Source organism: Spermophilus citellus (assembly GCF_964194105.1).
Source record: "Spermophilus citellus genome assembly, chromosome: 4".
In the NCBI taxonomy this organism is placed as follows: domain Eukaryota; kingdom Metazoa; phylum Chordata; class Mammalia; order Rodentia; family Sciuridae; genus Spermophilus; species Spermophilus citellus.
The window spans coordinates 115,003,893-115,019,138 of NC_138185.1; the positions used below are offsets into that span (position 1 = coordinate 115,003,893).

At 49.3% G+C, this 15,246-nt stretch overlaps 1 protein-coding gene across 13 annotated transcripts in view; it reads left to right on the plus strand.

The window, feature by feature from the left end:
* MEGF11 (multiple EGF like domains 11) overlaps positions 1-15,246 on the plus strand; it is a gene marked incomplete at both ends in the record, with an annotated part of 203,825 nt that overhangs the window by 38,111 nt on the left and 150,468 nt on the right. The gene's annotated exons all lie outside the window — the stretch shown is intronic.

Genomic DNA, 15,246 nt, shown 5'->3' on the forward strand with positions numbered 1-15,246 from the left:
GGGGCATGTGCGCGCTTATCCTTGTGTTAGGATGGGGTGGCTCAGGATGGGCTGCCTGAGATGGCATGGGCATCGGGAGACGCCATTCATGTGTGAAGGTACTTGTGGGGGCAGCAGGCTCTAGGGGGTATGGGGTGGTGGTTTAGGGGGGTCTATGAGGGTCTGTGTGTTTAAACAAAAGGAATTGTGGGGCCATCTGTACTACTGTGACTTCGGATGGAGCACCTCTGGATGGTCTCTGCGAATTGAAGTGAACTTGGGGTGCTGCCCAAGGGTACAGGCGCTGGAGGTTACTGTGATCTAGTTTGTCCTTGGCTTTGCTGGTACAAAGGCTTAGTTTTCTGGGTGTCCACAGAGGCACACGGGGACTGATTTATGAGACTGGTGGACACTGAGATATCTCTGTGCCCCTAAAGGTAGGAGAAGGGGACACTCGCGGGAGCAGGTCATTGTGTTCCTTCATTCCTGTGCATAGATGGTTCACATTCTCCTGGGAAGCTTTCTGATGAACATGGAGTGAGGAGGGTGCTCTTGGGGCTAACCAGTGACCCACAATAGCATGGGGTGTCATCTTTACTATGGGGCTGGTCACCAAGAGGATGAGGTGCACCTGGCAGCTACCTGGGGAATATAGATCCTTCCCCTCTCCACTCATTTCCCCCAGTGACCCCTTTCCATGGTCACACTCTGCAGTCAATCAGTAGTTGGTTAAATGTCACCATCTTATTTGATTTTCAAAAAGCCCTGACTAATGCTGAAGCCCAAGTTCCTTCCGGCTTTGTTCTGGGGTAGAGTGTTTTTTAATGGTGACTTGAGTAGACAACACAGCCAAGCTAATCCACTAGGGATCTAAGCCCCACAATTTACCCATCTTGGGGAGCCACCTCCACGTTCCCTACCCCATACTAACTGTGACGGTCATGAAAACCCGGAGAGAGCAAGTTATGAGAACCTAGGTCCACGTTGGTCTCCTGGGGTCTCTTGCCCTCTCTCACTCCCTCGGCTAGGTGGAAGCTTCTACTTATGGTCCTTTTATTTTCTTTTTTTAAAAAAATATTTTTTGAGTTATATATGGACACAATATCTTCATTTTGTTTGCTTGTTTTCATGTGGTGCTGAGAATCGAACCCAGTGCCTCCCATGTGCGAGGCAAGTGCTCTGCCACTGAGCCACAACCCCAGTCCTTTTTTCCAAAGGCCTCATGTGGAGCCCCTTGTCCTCCCGGAGTCTGAGAACATGCTGGCCAAAGCAAGGCCACTGGGTGTGTGGCTTTGTGTCTTGGTGATTATCTTGGCCTAGGGAACTCAGGATCCATTGGGGGTATCCAAGAGACCCTCTCTAAAGTGTGAAGACTCCCCAGTGGCCACGGTGGTCTCCTGCTTTCACCTGGTCTGGCACTTTGAGGTAGGCTGTCACTGAGAAGAGGGCCAGACAAGGAAAAGTGAACCCGAGGGACATGTGAGTTCAGGGCACGTTCAACCAGTTTTCTGTGGACTAGAACTACAGGAAACGTGTTGGGTGACATGTCTGAGGGCTCCCCCCTCGTCCTTGCTTTGTTTCCCATAACGTGGCTTACAATGAATCTTTGATGAAGAGCCATCTAAGCTGGATGAGGAGAACCCTCCTGGGATGGTCTGCTGCTGGCTCACTGCCAGGGACAGCCTGTCACAGACTGAACCAGCCCACGTCTCAGGGGCCCCGGGAGCATATGAATCACCAATCAGTGCAAATGTGGTGAGTTCTCGCACTGATGAACAGGACTCAGATAGGTCTTGCCCCCAGAGTGAGGATACCAGACACACAGGCAAGCAGCCCTGTTACTCACCAGCACAACTCTGCGCTGTCTAATCAACCCCCAGCGCAGTCATCAGACTCAGTGCCCAGAAACCCACAAGCTGTTTCCTCTCCATTAGATCCACCCGCATGGGCCGAAGGGCCACCACTCCTGGGTCCACTCAAAGGCATGTACTACTGAACCCACAGGAAGTCCTAAAAGATGGAGCCCGGCAGTACTGGCTTCTATTCTCATTTGCAGTGTGTTCGGGCACGGAAGGTTAAATGCCCTCCTAAGAGCTCGCCAACCTCTGCCTGCATCCCTCTAGTGGCAGGTTGCTCACCACTGCTGGGAGGCACATTCTGACTGGGGGTCTATCCAGGGGGAGGTTTCCCTTCTGGGCAGTGCAGCTCCGCCTCTGGGTTTACTGGTGACTTCTCACTCATGCTAAAGGCCAGGCAGGGTGACGGGTCACCAGGACCTTCCTTGCCATTCCAATTTCTCTGCAGGAATTCACTGGACAAGGCTGCAAGCTCTGAGTACACAGTCATCTCAGAGCAGTTGATAGCCATTGCTGGGGAGGCATGGAGGACACCAGGGTCCCTTCCAGGTCAGCCCTTCAGGTGTTAGAAGACAGCCCGCACCTCCTCCCCCTTGCTTTTCTTCTCTAACCTGCTTTGATTCTCTCATGACATCACCTGACCTGTCTTCCCGACTGGTTTCTTCCCAGTGCCTGTGGCCTTTATTCCATATATATATATATATGTTTGTTTGTTTGTTTTAGTTGTAATTGGACACAATACCTTTATTTTATTTTTATGTGGTGCTGAGGATCGAATCCAGGGCCCCGAACATGCTAGACGGGCGCTCTACCACTGAGCCACAACTCTAGCCCCTGCTCTTTATTCTTCTTAAAAATCATTCCTACACCTGACCACACACCTGCAGCCTTGGTCTGAGCAGTGGAAAATTATAATGGAGACTGCTACCATGAACTGAATTTTACAAGTATCAGGCCTTTGCCTATCTACTCATTTAATCTTCACAGCAAACCTACAATGTAGGAATTATTAGACCCATTTTATAAGTGGAAAAATTAAAGCATAAAGAGGTTAAAGAATTTCCAAAAGAATTGGGTGCAGAGGCACACACCTGTAATCCCAGCTACTCAGGAGGATGAAGTGGGGGGATCTAAAGTTTGAGGCCGGCCTGGACAATTTGGTGACATCCTCTCAAAATAAAATTTAGGAAGTGTTGGGAATGTAGCTCAGTGGTAAAGCATCCCTGGATTCAATCCCCAGCCCCCCAAAAGAGAACTTCCAAAATACATAGCTAGTAAATGGTGTAACTGGGACTCTCTCTCAAGCAAAAACCTGGGTCCTGAGTGGAACCCTTAATTATTACACTCGCCTTCCCTCTGTTGATATAGTCTAAGGTTGAAATAGATATTTGATGTGAAAACATGATTGCTCACAGGGGAAGGAGGGATCTACCTAAAAAGTATGGCCCTGAGGTATGGTTGTGGAGGTAGAGAAACCAGCCACAAAAAACTAATTGCTATCAGGTTTTCTTTGAGCCATTTGAGCTTGCGTGCTTGTTATTGTTCAGTTGAATGCCTGTGCTCTTCAGCATCTTAGGGTCTCTACAGGGCCATGTCCTTGGGGACAGGTGTCTCAGTCAATGCAGTGAGTATCTCTGGAGGCCTCTGAATGGGGTCTGTACATATGACACCCTTGCAGAGGAGCCTAGGTTGTTTTTTCTCCCTGTCTCTTAAGCTATACCTGTTTGTGTTAAAAGGAATGTCCTTGGGAGGCTGAGGCAAGAGGATTGCAAGTTCAAGGCCAGCCTCAGCAACTGAGCAAGGCTAAGCAACTAAGTGAAATCCTGTCTCAAAATAGAAAATAAAAAGGGCTGGGGAATGTGAGTCCGTGATTAAGCATCCCTGAGTTCAGTCCCTGGTGCCAAAAAAAAAAAAAAAAAGGAAAGAAAAAAAGAAACGTCAAATTGCATGGAAATGGCAGACAAAAAAGGTAAAATCCACACATCTAGAGGTAACTACCACTGGGGCCTAGGTGCTTCGCCCACCGTCCATGGTTTCTCTACACAATTGCACATAGAACCAGGTCTGGACCCCATGGATGTGCTAGTCTATCACTTGCTTTTAAAATTCACCTTTAAGTCATGTGCTCATTTCCTTCATCAACTTGTAAGTTTTTAATGGCCTTATAAAGTTTCATCCCATGGATTTCCAAATGTATTTAACCAGCCCCTTGTTGATGAGCATCTAGGTCCTTTGTGATTCCCCATTCTTCTGTGCCCAGCATCTTTTCCCCAAGGACCCTTGTGCCTGTTGGTCTCAGAATGAAGAACTCCCCACGGTTTAGAAAGTGTGTGGTGGCCCTGACATTTGTGAGCTACCCCCACAGGATCTGGGCAGCACCCTGGGTAAAACAGTAATACTTCTGAAGTGACATACGACTGATCAGATCTAGTGACATAAAGATGATACATAACCTCAAATCAGTTCCCTGTAGATTTACCTCTATGTGAATTCTTGTGCAGAACTTCAAAAATATTTTTTTGGACTTTTTAGAGATTCTGGGTTTATGGACATGTGAAGAAGGACCCGTGGCCCTGTGTGAAAGGCTGCAGCGATCCTTCTTATGCATAAAAGGCCCACAAGATCCAGGTTCTCCTTAGGATAACTTCCTGGATGTGGCAGGGAAGGGTATAAAAATACATCATCCTACTCCCTGCCCCTGCCCTGCCCTTTTGGCTGCCAAAGGATTTATGACTTGGACAGTCTTGAAGCAGGCAACTCTAGTGCCGAGGTGGGATGGGGCTTTTCATTCTTTTACAGACTTATGACCCCATAGCCTAATTTCCTTAAGGCCTCAACTAATTTCTTTCTGCTCCATAAAAGAAGAAGGCAGACGCGTCAGCTTTGTGGATCGTTCCAGGCTGTTAGATGGACCCATACGGGGAAATGGAGTGGCCGTGCGCTTGGTCATAAACCTCGATCCCATATAATAATGAAGAGTAAAAGGATGAAATGTCAGTTTATACTGAATAAAGACGACAGAGTGACTCTTATTAAATTGTGCTAATCTCACAAGTGGAGATAAAAAGAAAAGAAGTTTTCCTATATTGAATATCTAGCTTTTTAAAGTAATTAGGAATATTAAAGCACTGACAATGATTGAGATAGAAACATTATTCATAACTTTTATTTCCGTACTGGGCAATGATCCAGTATATTTCATTTATGAGGTTTGAGCTGTAAAGAGAAGGACGTGAGCCAATTCCTAAATTAAATATGCCCTGTTAACTTTTATAAATGATACCCAAGAATTAACTTGGAAATTTAAGCTTTCATTGTATTATTTAATTATTGTATTTCCTGGATCCTGCTTCTCTGCTCCCATGGTGCTTTGCAGTTTGGGTTCTGGACTATGGACTGGGATTTTGGTTTTGGTCTCAGGGCTCCCAGAAGGGCTGGGTAGACAGAGGGAGAAGGCTGCCTGTCCATTTCCGCACTGTGTGCCATCTTCTTAGGCTCCCCCAGAGTGCCTCACTCATGTGCATAGGAAAAAGTGCAGGACAGGGAATGCTCAGCAGTGTCCTCCCATCAGGTGACCCCTCCCCACTCCCTAGTCACTGGGCCAAGCAGGACTGCAGCCAGCAACCACACTGGGCCACCAACAGTGGCTCCTGCCAAGTCCAATGTGTTCTCATCTTGAATGGCGTGGGGACCCCTGGCTGACTTGGCTCTCACCCATCTTTATAAATTAAAGCAAAACATTTACCAGCTAAGAAATATGCCCACACTCTTAGGCCAGCCTGGGACCTGTTACGTCAATGCTTCCCAGACTAAAGTATGTGTTTGCTGGAGACTCTTTGTTTTTTTGTTTGCTTGTTTGTTTGTTTGTTTTTAAAGAGAGAGAGAGAGAGAGAGAGAGAGAGAGAGAGAGAGAGAATTTTTTAAATATTTATTTCTTAGTTCTCGGCAGACACAACATCTTTGTTGGTATGTGGTGCTGAGGATCGAACCTGGGCCGCACGCAAGCCAGACGAGCGCGCTACCGCCTGAGCCACATTCCCAGCCCCACTCTTTGTTTTTTAATTGCAATAAAATATCCATACTATAAAACTTCCCATTTTAACCAGTTCTGTGACATTAGTGCATTCACATTGTTGTGCAACCATTAACCACCATCCATCTGTAGAACTTTTCATCTTCCCCAACTCAAACTCTGTGCCCATTAAATGCTAACTCCCCATTCCTCTCTTCCCCAGCTCTGACAGCCACCATTCTACTTCCTATCTCTGGGAATCTGGCTACTCTGTACTTTGTAGTGGAATCACACAGCATCTGTCCTTTTGTGACTGACACATTTCACTTAGCATAGTGTTTTCAAGGTTCATCCATGTTATAGCATGTCAGAATTTCCTCCTTTTTAAGGTTGAATAATACTTCCTTATAGAGATCCCATTTTGCTTATCCATTCAGATGACAATGGACATTTGGGAGGGACACTGGAGTTGCTTCTACCTTTTGGTCACTGTGAATAATGCTGCTGTAAACATAGGTGTACAAATGTTGGTTTGAATTCCTGCTTCCATTTCTGTACAGAAGCAGAAGTTGAGTTTCTGGATCACATGGTAAGTCCATGTTTAATCATTTGAGGAATCACTATACAATTTTCCCCAGTGGCTGCACCACTTTACATTCTTACCTGCAGTGCATGAGGGTTCCAGTTTCTCCACATCTTCTCCAACACTTGTTATTTTCTTTTTTTAAAATTTGTTCTTTTTAGATATGATACATGACAGTAGAGTATATTTTGACATATTACACATACATGGAGGATCTCACTCTTGTGGTTGTACGTGATGTGGAGTTACACTGGTCATGTATTTTCATATGTGAACATAGGAAATTTATGTCCAATTCATTTTACTGTCTTTCCTATTCCCATTCCCCCTATTCTCTTAACTCCCCTTTGTCTAATCCACTGAACTTCTGTTCTTCCCTTCCCCAACTTATTTTGTGTTAGCATCTGTATATCAGAGAGAACACTCAGCTCTTGGTTTTGGGGGGATTGGCTCATTTCATTTAGCATGACTGTCTCCAGATCCATCCACTTACTAGCAAAAGTCATTCTTCTTTAAGGCTGAGTAATATTCCATTGGGTATATATACCACAGATTCTTTATCCATTCATCTATTGAAGGGCATCTAGGTAGGTTCCACAGTTGAGCTATTATGAATTGAGCTGCTATAAACATTGATATGGCTGCATCACTGTAGTATGCCGTTTTTAAGTCCTTTGTAGATAGACCAAGGAGTAGGATAGCTGGGTCAAAGGTGGTTCCATTCCAAGTTTTCTGGGAAGTGTCGATACTGCTTTCCAGAGTGGTTGTACCAATTTGCAGTCCCACCATCAATTTATGAGTGTACTTTTTTCCCCATGTCCTCACCGACATTTATTGTTACTTGTACTCTTGGTAATTGCCGATTTGACTAGAGTGAGAAGAAATCTCAGCAACCCTTGTTATTTTCTGATAGGGCCATTTTAGTGGGTGTGAAAGTATTGCCCTGTGGCTTTGATCAGCATTCCCTGGTGATTTTTGATGTGGGTTCTCTTGTCATGTACTTTGTGGCCATTTGTATCTTCTTTATATATCTTCTTTAGAGAAATGTCTATTCCAATCCCTTGCCCACTTTTAAATCAAGTTGTTTGTCTTTTGTTGAGTTACAGGAGTTCTTTACTTGTTTTGATATTAAGCCCTTGCCAGATACATGATTTGAAAATTCTTTTTTCCTATTCTGTGGATTCCCTTTTCACTCTATTGATACAGTGTCATTTGATGTACAAAAGTTTTTTTTTAATGAAGTCCAATTTAACAATTTTTTCTTTTGCTGCCTGTGTGCTTAGTGTCATAAACTAATGACAAGAAATTATTACCAAATTCAATGTCATCAAGTTTTTTCCAATGTTTTTTCTAAAAGTGTCATAGTTTGGACTCTTATGTTTAGGTCTTTGATCCATTTTTGAGTTAATTTTAAAATATATTTTAAGGTAAAGATCTAATTTTCCTTTTCTTTATTTGTTTCTTTTTTCTTTTTTGCACATAGTACCAGTTTTCCCAACACCATTTATTGCAGAAACATGAACTAGAGATTCTTAAAGCTACAGGGTTTAAGTTTTTCACTATGTATTTCATAATCAATCTTTGTTTCTTAGATTACAATAAAGCCAAATTTACTGTAGAATAAAATGTATAATCAGCATTTATTGAAAACAAAACACCAATATGATCATTTGGGCTCTGCTCCCAGGCCTCCCCACGAGCAGCATTACTTTAGGGGTGAAAGTGGAGAAGCAGTGAAAACTGCAGGAAGACCATAATCAGAATCAGGCCTCCCAGGACTGGTCACGGTTTGCAAAGACAGCTTAGAGAGGTTCCAGGGCTTGGCACCCTTTCTCCACCTGCACCCTGGGATTATCGTCCATCCACCAGGCCGGACTGTCTGCAGTGTCCCTGCCGTCTGTACCTGGACTCCTTGCCCCAGATTGCTGTGGGCTCTGGTCCAGCCCACACTATCTCATCTTAGGTGCTCCCAAGCCTCTGTGTCTTCCCACAATGCTCAGTGCTGACCTAGAGATGCTGACCCAGAGCATCTCTGACCCCATGTTGCTGTAGCTCAGCGTTCTGCTTTCCTGCTGCTCCCTCCATGGACCTTCTCTACACCCAAGTACTCCTGGTTTGGAGTGCTAGGAAGTGTGGTCTGAGATCCCAGAACTTAATTTCCTGTTCATCAGGATCTCCCAATTTAAATAATCAAAACCACTGAATCAACAGCTGAGAGTAGCCCCAGAAATTATCTGGTGTACTCCTTCCATGCAAACTGGGGCCTAAAGAGAGGAAGAAACGTGCCTGATGTGACCAAGCCATGGAGCATCAGAGCCGTAACGTGATCCTGGGTTCCCTCTTTCTGGTGCCTTTGGTCTTCCTCAGGATACTGTGGGAGTTCAGGGATGGATTTGCTTAGAGGCGATGGGTTTCGTCATAGCAAAGCAGACAGGCCAAGGTGTTCTATAGATTTTGCACAGATAACCTGAGGTTTGGACCCTCCTGAATCCTCTTCTACCCAGGCCTGGAGGCTACACCCATGGCTACTGGTCAGGCCATGGCACTGAGATTGGAGATTTCCAGGGAGGTCCATCGTGCCGTCTTCCTTGTGGTACATGAGGGAAGGGTCCCTGTGTCTGGGATGCTGGGCACATTCTTTCAAGTGAACATGACATCATAGCTCATCAGTATAGGACACCAGAGGCAGAGCAAAGGCATAGGATGTGGGTCACGGTTCCAACCTCTGGTCCCGGAAGGTGAAGGGGCTGAAAAGGAGATGGACATCCAGGGCTAGACTGGGTGGGAGTGGGTCTGTCACTTCGGTCGGGTGGATAGGGCCATTGTCAAAACTGTGGGGCTCCTTGCCACACAAGGAAGTGGGGAGAGCCAACACAGGTGGTTGGGGAGGGGAGGGAGCAAAAAAGCATGAGGGGCTGCTGAAGAAGGTGGCCCAGGGCCGTGTTCCCCGTGCATGCAGATGCTTCACAGAAATCATCTCATGATGTGCCTGCAGCCTGGAGAGGTCACATGTGTCATTCCATTTCACAAATGAGGGGATCAACGCTCAGGGAAATGGAGTCGCTTCTGAGAGTCATCCAACTAACAGTGGCACGTCTGGGAAGCTGAACTTGTTTCTTCCCGCAGCTCCATCAGCCTCTGAGGACATGGAAGTTGTCTTAGTCACTTCAATTTGCTGTAACAAAAATGACAAACATTTTTCTGCACAGTTCTGGAGACTAGAAATCCAAGGTCAAGGTACTGGCTTATTCAGCTTCTGGTGAGGGCCTGATTCCTCGTTTGCAGATGGCCACCTTCTTGTTGTGTCCTCATGTAGTGGAGAGGGACATCATCTCTTTCACATCTCTTATAAGGGCACTAATCCATCATGAGGGTCCCACCCAAAGGCCCCACCACCACAGGCCACCACACTGGGAATCAGGGCTTCAATATAGGGATTTGGGGGAAGCAAGCATTCAGCGCTCAGCAGAACCCACTGTCACTCACAGGAAAGCCGTCTTCTAGTTGCACCTCTGCCTGGGCAGTCCTGGGTGAGTCTTTTCCTCTATGTGGTTCTTGGTTTCCTTAACTGAGAAGGTTAGCATGGAGCTTCCAACTCAAAAATGCTGGGATGCTGTTTTGGGGAAGTCAAAATCCAGGACAAGCTTCCCTAAGCCAGGGCCCTGGCTACCTTCTTGCTGAGGGCTGGTGAGTCTCCTCTCCTGCCCCCCTGACTCCCCATGTTCCTCCTGTGAGTCTCTCTCTTGGAAAGGAGCAGGAAGGGGGAGCTGCCATGGGGGGTGGCCTCACGACACATCCTCTCCTCCCCAGGCGGAGCTCCCGGGGAGCCCCTGATTACCCAGATAAGGCTGGTGCTCTCCTGAGAGTGGGTATGCAGAGGGCACCATGCCAACCTGAGGCCGCAGCTCTCTCCAGGGGTGTGTTTTTCACTACACTGAGCGGGCTGCCAAGGTTAAAGCAACTTCAGATGAATCACCACAAAGCAATTACACTTGCTATTCCTCGCGTGCGGCTCTGCTCAGCTCAGGGCCTCTTGCAGGCCTGCCTGGGCCGCCTTCTGCTGGCATCTGCTGTGCCCGTGGGCCTCCCCAGAATGGAGGCTCGGTGTCGGCCCCGCGTGCAGGGGTGCAGCCACTGTGACGGGGACAGAAGGGAGCTGCAGACGCGCGGCAAATGCTTTTTCAAGGTCTGTGAGCAAGAGGAGCTGCTCTTCCCCCCAGAATTCCAATGTTGAACAAAAAGGGCTTCGATAACCAGGCCATTGGCCTCAGCAGCTCCATCCTTGAGTCTGTTTAATGCACAGCACTGAGCACTTTCCAGAGGCCAGTGTTGCCAAGGGTTCAGGGCTGACGGCGGGGCTCAGGGGTGAGGAAGGAGGGCAGAGCCCCATTCTCAGAAAACTTGGAGCTGAGGCCAGAGCATCAGCACAGAGCCCCAGGAGGGGGAGGAGGAGGGCGAGGCGGAAGTGCTGGCTTCTGAGCCAGAGGGACCTGGGTGGCCCCAGAGCCGTCAGGGGAAGTGGGGGAAGGAAGGAGCCAGGCACAGCTGTGATCCCCACGTTAGAAGCAGAAAGTGAGGCCCAGAGAGGGTGAGCTTGAGGTCCCAGCGTGGGTCTTTCTGGTGTTTTCCACAGGCTGTAGAGGACAGATGTGAGAATAAACGTAGTCAAGAGGAGCCCGTGGTGGAGATTGGAAGAGCCCGTGAGGAGGGTGGAGAAGAGCACAGGCCTGACCCAGTGCTGAGACCTGGGGACTGGGGCTGCAGGGGACGGACAGCCAGAGAGCAGGTCCATCGGCCTCTCTGCCTGTCTGCTCTTAGCTATCGCGGTCCTGCAGGCCCACCTCCCTCTTTTTGACACCACAGCCCTTGGCCATGCTGAGCCTGAGGAAAAGTTTGGTTTGCCCCCCTCCATAGCCTCCTTCATGGGGAATGAGAAGGAGCAGATTCTGGGGCCTCATGTGGTCCAGCCCATTGTCAGGATGAGGATGAGGCTGGGTCAGGGGTGGCCCATGGAGACTCAGGACACAGGACTGAAGGCAGAGGCCCTCCTCACCCCTTCTCTACCCTTGGATTGGGTCATGTCCTTGCAATGATGCCCACCAGGGAAGGAAGGAGACCTTCCCAGATCCCTCAGTTGCCCCCTAGGGAGTCCAGGGCCTAGCTCTGTGCCTAACCCCTGTCCTTCTCAGGTCCTGGGGAGGCAGCCCTGGGCAGAGGACCAGAAGGAGCCGCTGCTCTATGCCTGGAGAGACAGCAGCCCTGCAGTCTCACCTCCTCTCCCCTTGCCTCTCAGAGCCAGGGAGGTACTGGAACAAGTAGCATCTGGGCCACAGCATGCGTGGCCTGAACGGAGAGTCAATTTTTGTAACCAAGAGAGCCAGAAACTGGATAGCCTGGGTCTGTGGGAACTGCACGTTTGCAGGGGTGTTTTGGTGGAGGCGGGCCATACACTCTGCCCAACTCAAGTCCAGCCATCTGCTCCCTGAGAGAGAGGGAAATTAATAAATAAATGACACTCAGGGAGTCTCAAGACTGGTGAGGGGGAGGGGTGGGAGAGCCCACCTAGGATGTGACAGAAGTAGAACAGAGTGGCAGGAGGCAAGCTGGCACCATCATGTGGGGCTGGCAGCCAGTGCAGGCACCTCTCCCCGGCCCCACGCAGGCACGAAAAGGCCGTTGTGCCTCCCCCTTCACAAGAACACAGCCTGTGCCTGCAGGGGCGCACGAGCAGGGCTTCTTGGGAGACCTAATTCCGGGGGAGGGAATCACGAACTGGGACTCTGCCGGGGAGGAGAAGGAGCAGGTGCAGCCTCTCCTGGGATGGAAGGTGGCTCTGTGCCCAGGAGTGTGAGCCAGCCCCAGCCAGCCCTGGCTGTGCCGTGTGCTGCTAGAGGTGGACATACGATGGCCTGCGTCCACTCTCCCACAGCCTGTGAGTTGGGGCACTGGGACTCCTGCCCTGTGGGTGAGGCCGAGGCCCAAGCAGCTTAGTAAGTCTCCAAGGTCACTTGGCTGCGCCAGAATCTGAGCTCTTGGGGAGTTTTTCTACTAGAAGGCAGTACCGTGGAAGAGGCCAACGGGAAGGTGGCCCTCAGGGCTTCACTACTTCTGCTTAGAGACCCTCTAACTCACACCTGGCACTTGCCCCCCACCTGTCCTATAGGAATTCACCATTGTTATCCCCATCGTCCAGTCCAGGAAACTGAGGCCTGTGGGCACTCTGCAAGTGGCAGTGTCAGGATTTGAACTAAACATTCTGGTTCACCATTTTTTTTTTTTTTTTGGTACTAGAGATTGAACCCTGGGGTGCTCTACCACTCAGCTGTACCCATCCCCAGTCCTTTTTATTTTTTATTTCAAAGGAGGGTCTCCCTGAATTGATAAGTCTGGCCTGGAACTTGCAATCCTCCTACCTCAGCCACATGCGCCACCATGCGTCTCCTCTCTGGGAGACCACATTTGAAACTCGGCTGTCCCTCCTCCCAGACCTTCCCACAATGCCCCAGGGCTGTGTCATCTTGTCATTTCCCCACCAGCGGCTGCCTGCTTGCAGGGAAGGGCCCCGGCTCCTTGGCCAGGCCTTCAAGACCCCTCTGCAGCTGCTGCTGGCCTAGTTTTCACCCCCGTCATTCCCACTCCACACTTCCTTCTCCCTCAGCCCTCCTTTCTCCATTGCCCTTTGTCTTCCAAGGCCAGCTCGGAAGCCACCTCTGCTGTGAAGCCTTCCTGATTCCCGTGGCTGTGCACATGACCCCTGTGTTCCTCGCCACCCTGGATATTTGTGTTTGCTCCCTGTCACCTCCTGTCCCCTGAGACTTTCTCCAAGGCAGGACCCAGGTTTTACCTGTCTCTTGACCCAGAGCTCCTCCTGCTGCCAGGCATATGGTGGGCACCCCGCATGGGTTAAGAAGGATCCAGGGGACTTGCTCTCCCATTTGATCACATCTTTCCTTCTTCCCGGATGATGCCCTAGTGGGGGGCTGGGACTGGGGAAGAGGGTGGGGATCTGTTGGAGGCATGAGTGAAGTCAAAGCCATGCCGCTTGACCCTCTGGAGCTTTTTACCTCACATATGTGCCTGAAGGAATGGGAATGTGAGGCCAGGGTCCTTCATAGGAAGCAGGAATCACGTTCGGCTGGAGAGATGAGAAAAATGCTCGGAAGGTGGAGGAACCAGAGCCCCAGGAAGGATGCACTTTGAGGTGTCAGAGGTCAGACGTGGAGGGAGAGGCATTCCCAGCAGGTGGACATGTAAGCAAAGGAGCAGAGCAGCGAGCCTGTCAGTGTGGACGGAGCAGAGGCTGCCAGAGACTGGGAGCCAGGCTGGACAGAGGGCCAAGCAGATGGTGTGGTGCCCTCACACCAAGACCGGCGGCCCAACGTAGCTCTGTAGGCCATGGCAGTCCCTGAGCCTGCCGTTTACATCAACTAAGTCTGCACTGCTTTCCAGTGGGGCAGCCTCTACTCTTCTCCCAAGTTACCTGCAGCCAGGTCTGGGTCTAGGGATGAGGAGAGAGGGGACACTGGAGCCCCTGCATCCCCAGCCTGTCCCTTCTGGACCAGCTAGGCCATGTTCCCTTGCCCCTGTTCCTGCCTGGAGGCTATTGAAGAACATAAGGCAGGCTCTGTTGGCATCGGGTGGGTAGCAGATTGGATGGAGGGAGCCCACTGTGATTAAGAGTTGGTGAATAGATCTGGGCAGGGGGTGACCCAGAGAGGCCAAGTGGGATGTGTCCTGGCCTGACACCCTCTGTTTCCCTGGCCAGACCAGGAAAGGCAGACCTGATTGTCAATGGGATGACCCAGGGTTGAGAAAGGCACTTGGGGACAGTCCAACTGCCTGACATCTCTGACTTCCAGCCCTCCCTTTCAGGGGCAGCCCTGCCTTTCACCTCTAATCCTCAGACCTCTGAGGGTCCCCCAAACAGGCAGACACTGCCTAACAGTGCTACAGCAGCAGAGGCAGCTACAGAATGGGGATCTGTCACCCTCTAATAAGGGAAGCCCATTCTGGCAGGCTGGGTAATAGGCCTCAAATTGAATAATTAATAAAGTTATAAAAATATGTCTACTATATGGCCAGAATAATTCAGCCCAATTAGAAGCAATTATTTCTTGCAGTCATGCCACTCTATATTTTTTATGAATAGCTCTAGCAATAAGACAGGATTTCTAGGTTTGGCTGCCTGCTTGAGAAATTCTGTTGCGATCAATCCTTCTCTATGTTTTTTTCCCATCAAGGAACATCCATCTTTCCACCCATTCCCTCATCCTGTCCATCAGTTTAGCCAGCCATCTCCCTGTCCAACTGGGTACCAACGTGTGCCTCCACCTGTCCATCATTCTGTTTAGCTATTCATCTTTCTATCCCTTCATCTGTTCCCGTGTCCATCTGTGCATCTGTTCATCCATCCATTCATTCACCAAACATTTCTGAGGCCCTCCATGTGCCAGACACTATTGGAGGTTCTGGAGATGTGGCAGAGAGTAAGACCTGCCTCTGCCCCCTCTCCCAGCAGCTCCCAACCCAGTCAAGTGGACTTCAAGGCACAGAAGTGCTTATTCCTGTTCTTCTTGAGAGGTCCCTCTAAGTGTGACTTTTTGCCCTCCATCTCTCCTCTCTTCCAAGACATATCTGTAGATATTGAGACTTAAACCTGGTGTTGAATTAAAAATAGGCTCCTCTTCCCAAGGAGGTTCAGCATGTTCCCCTATACTCTAGAGTTTAGGGATCTGCTGTCTCTGAAAGCCCCATTGCTCTTGGGTCCCAACCTTTTATCAGGTAGTAACAGTGGACATAGGATCTGGCTTTACCTT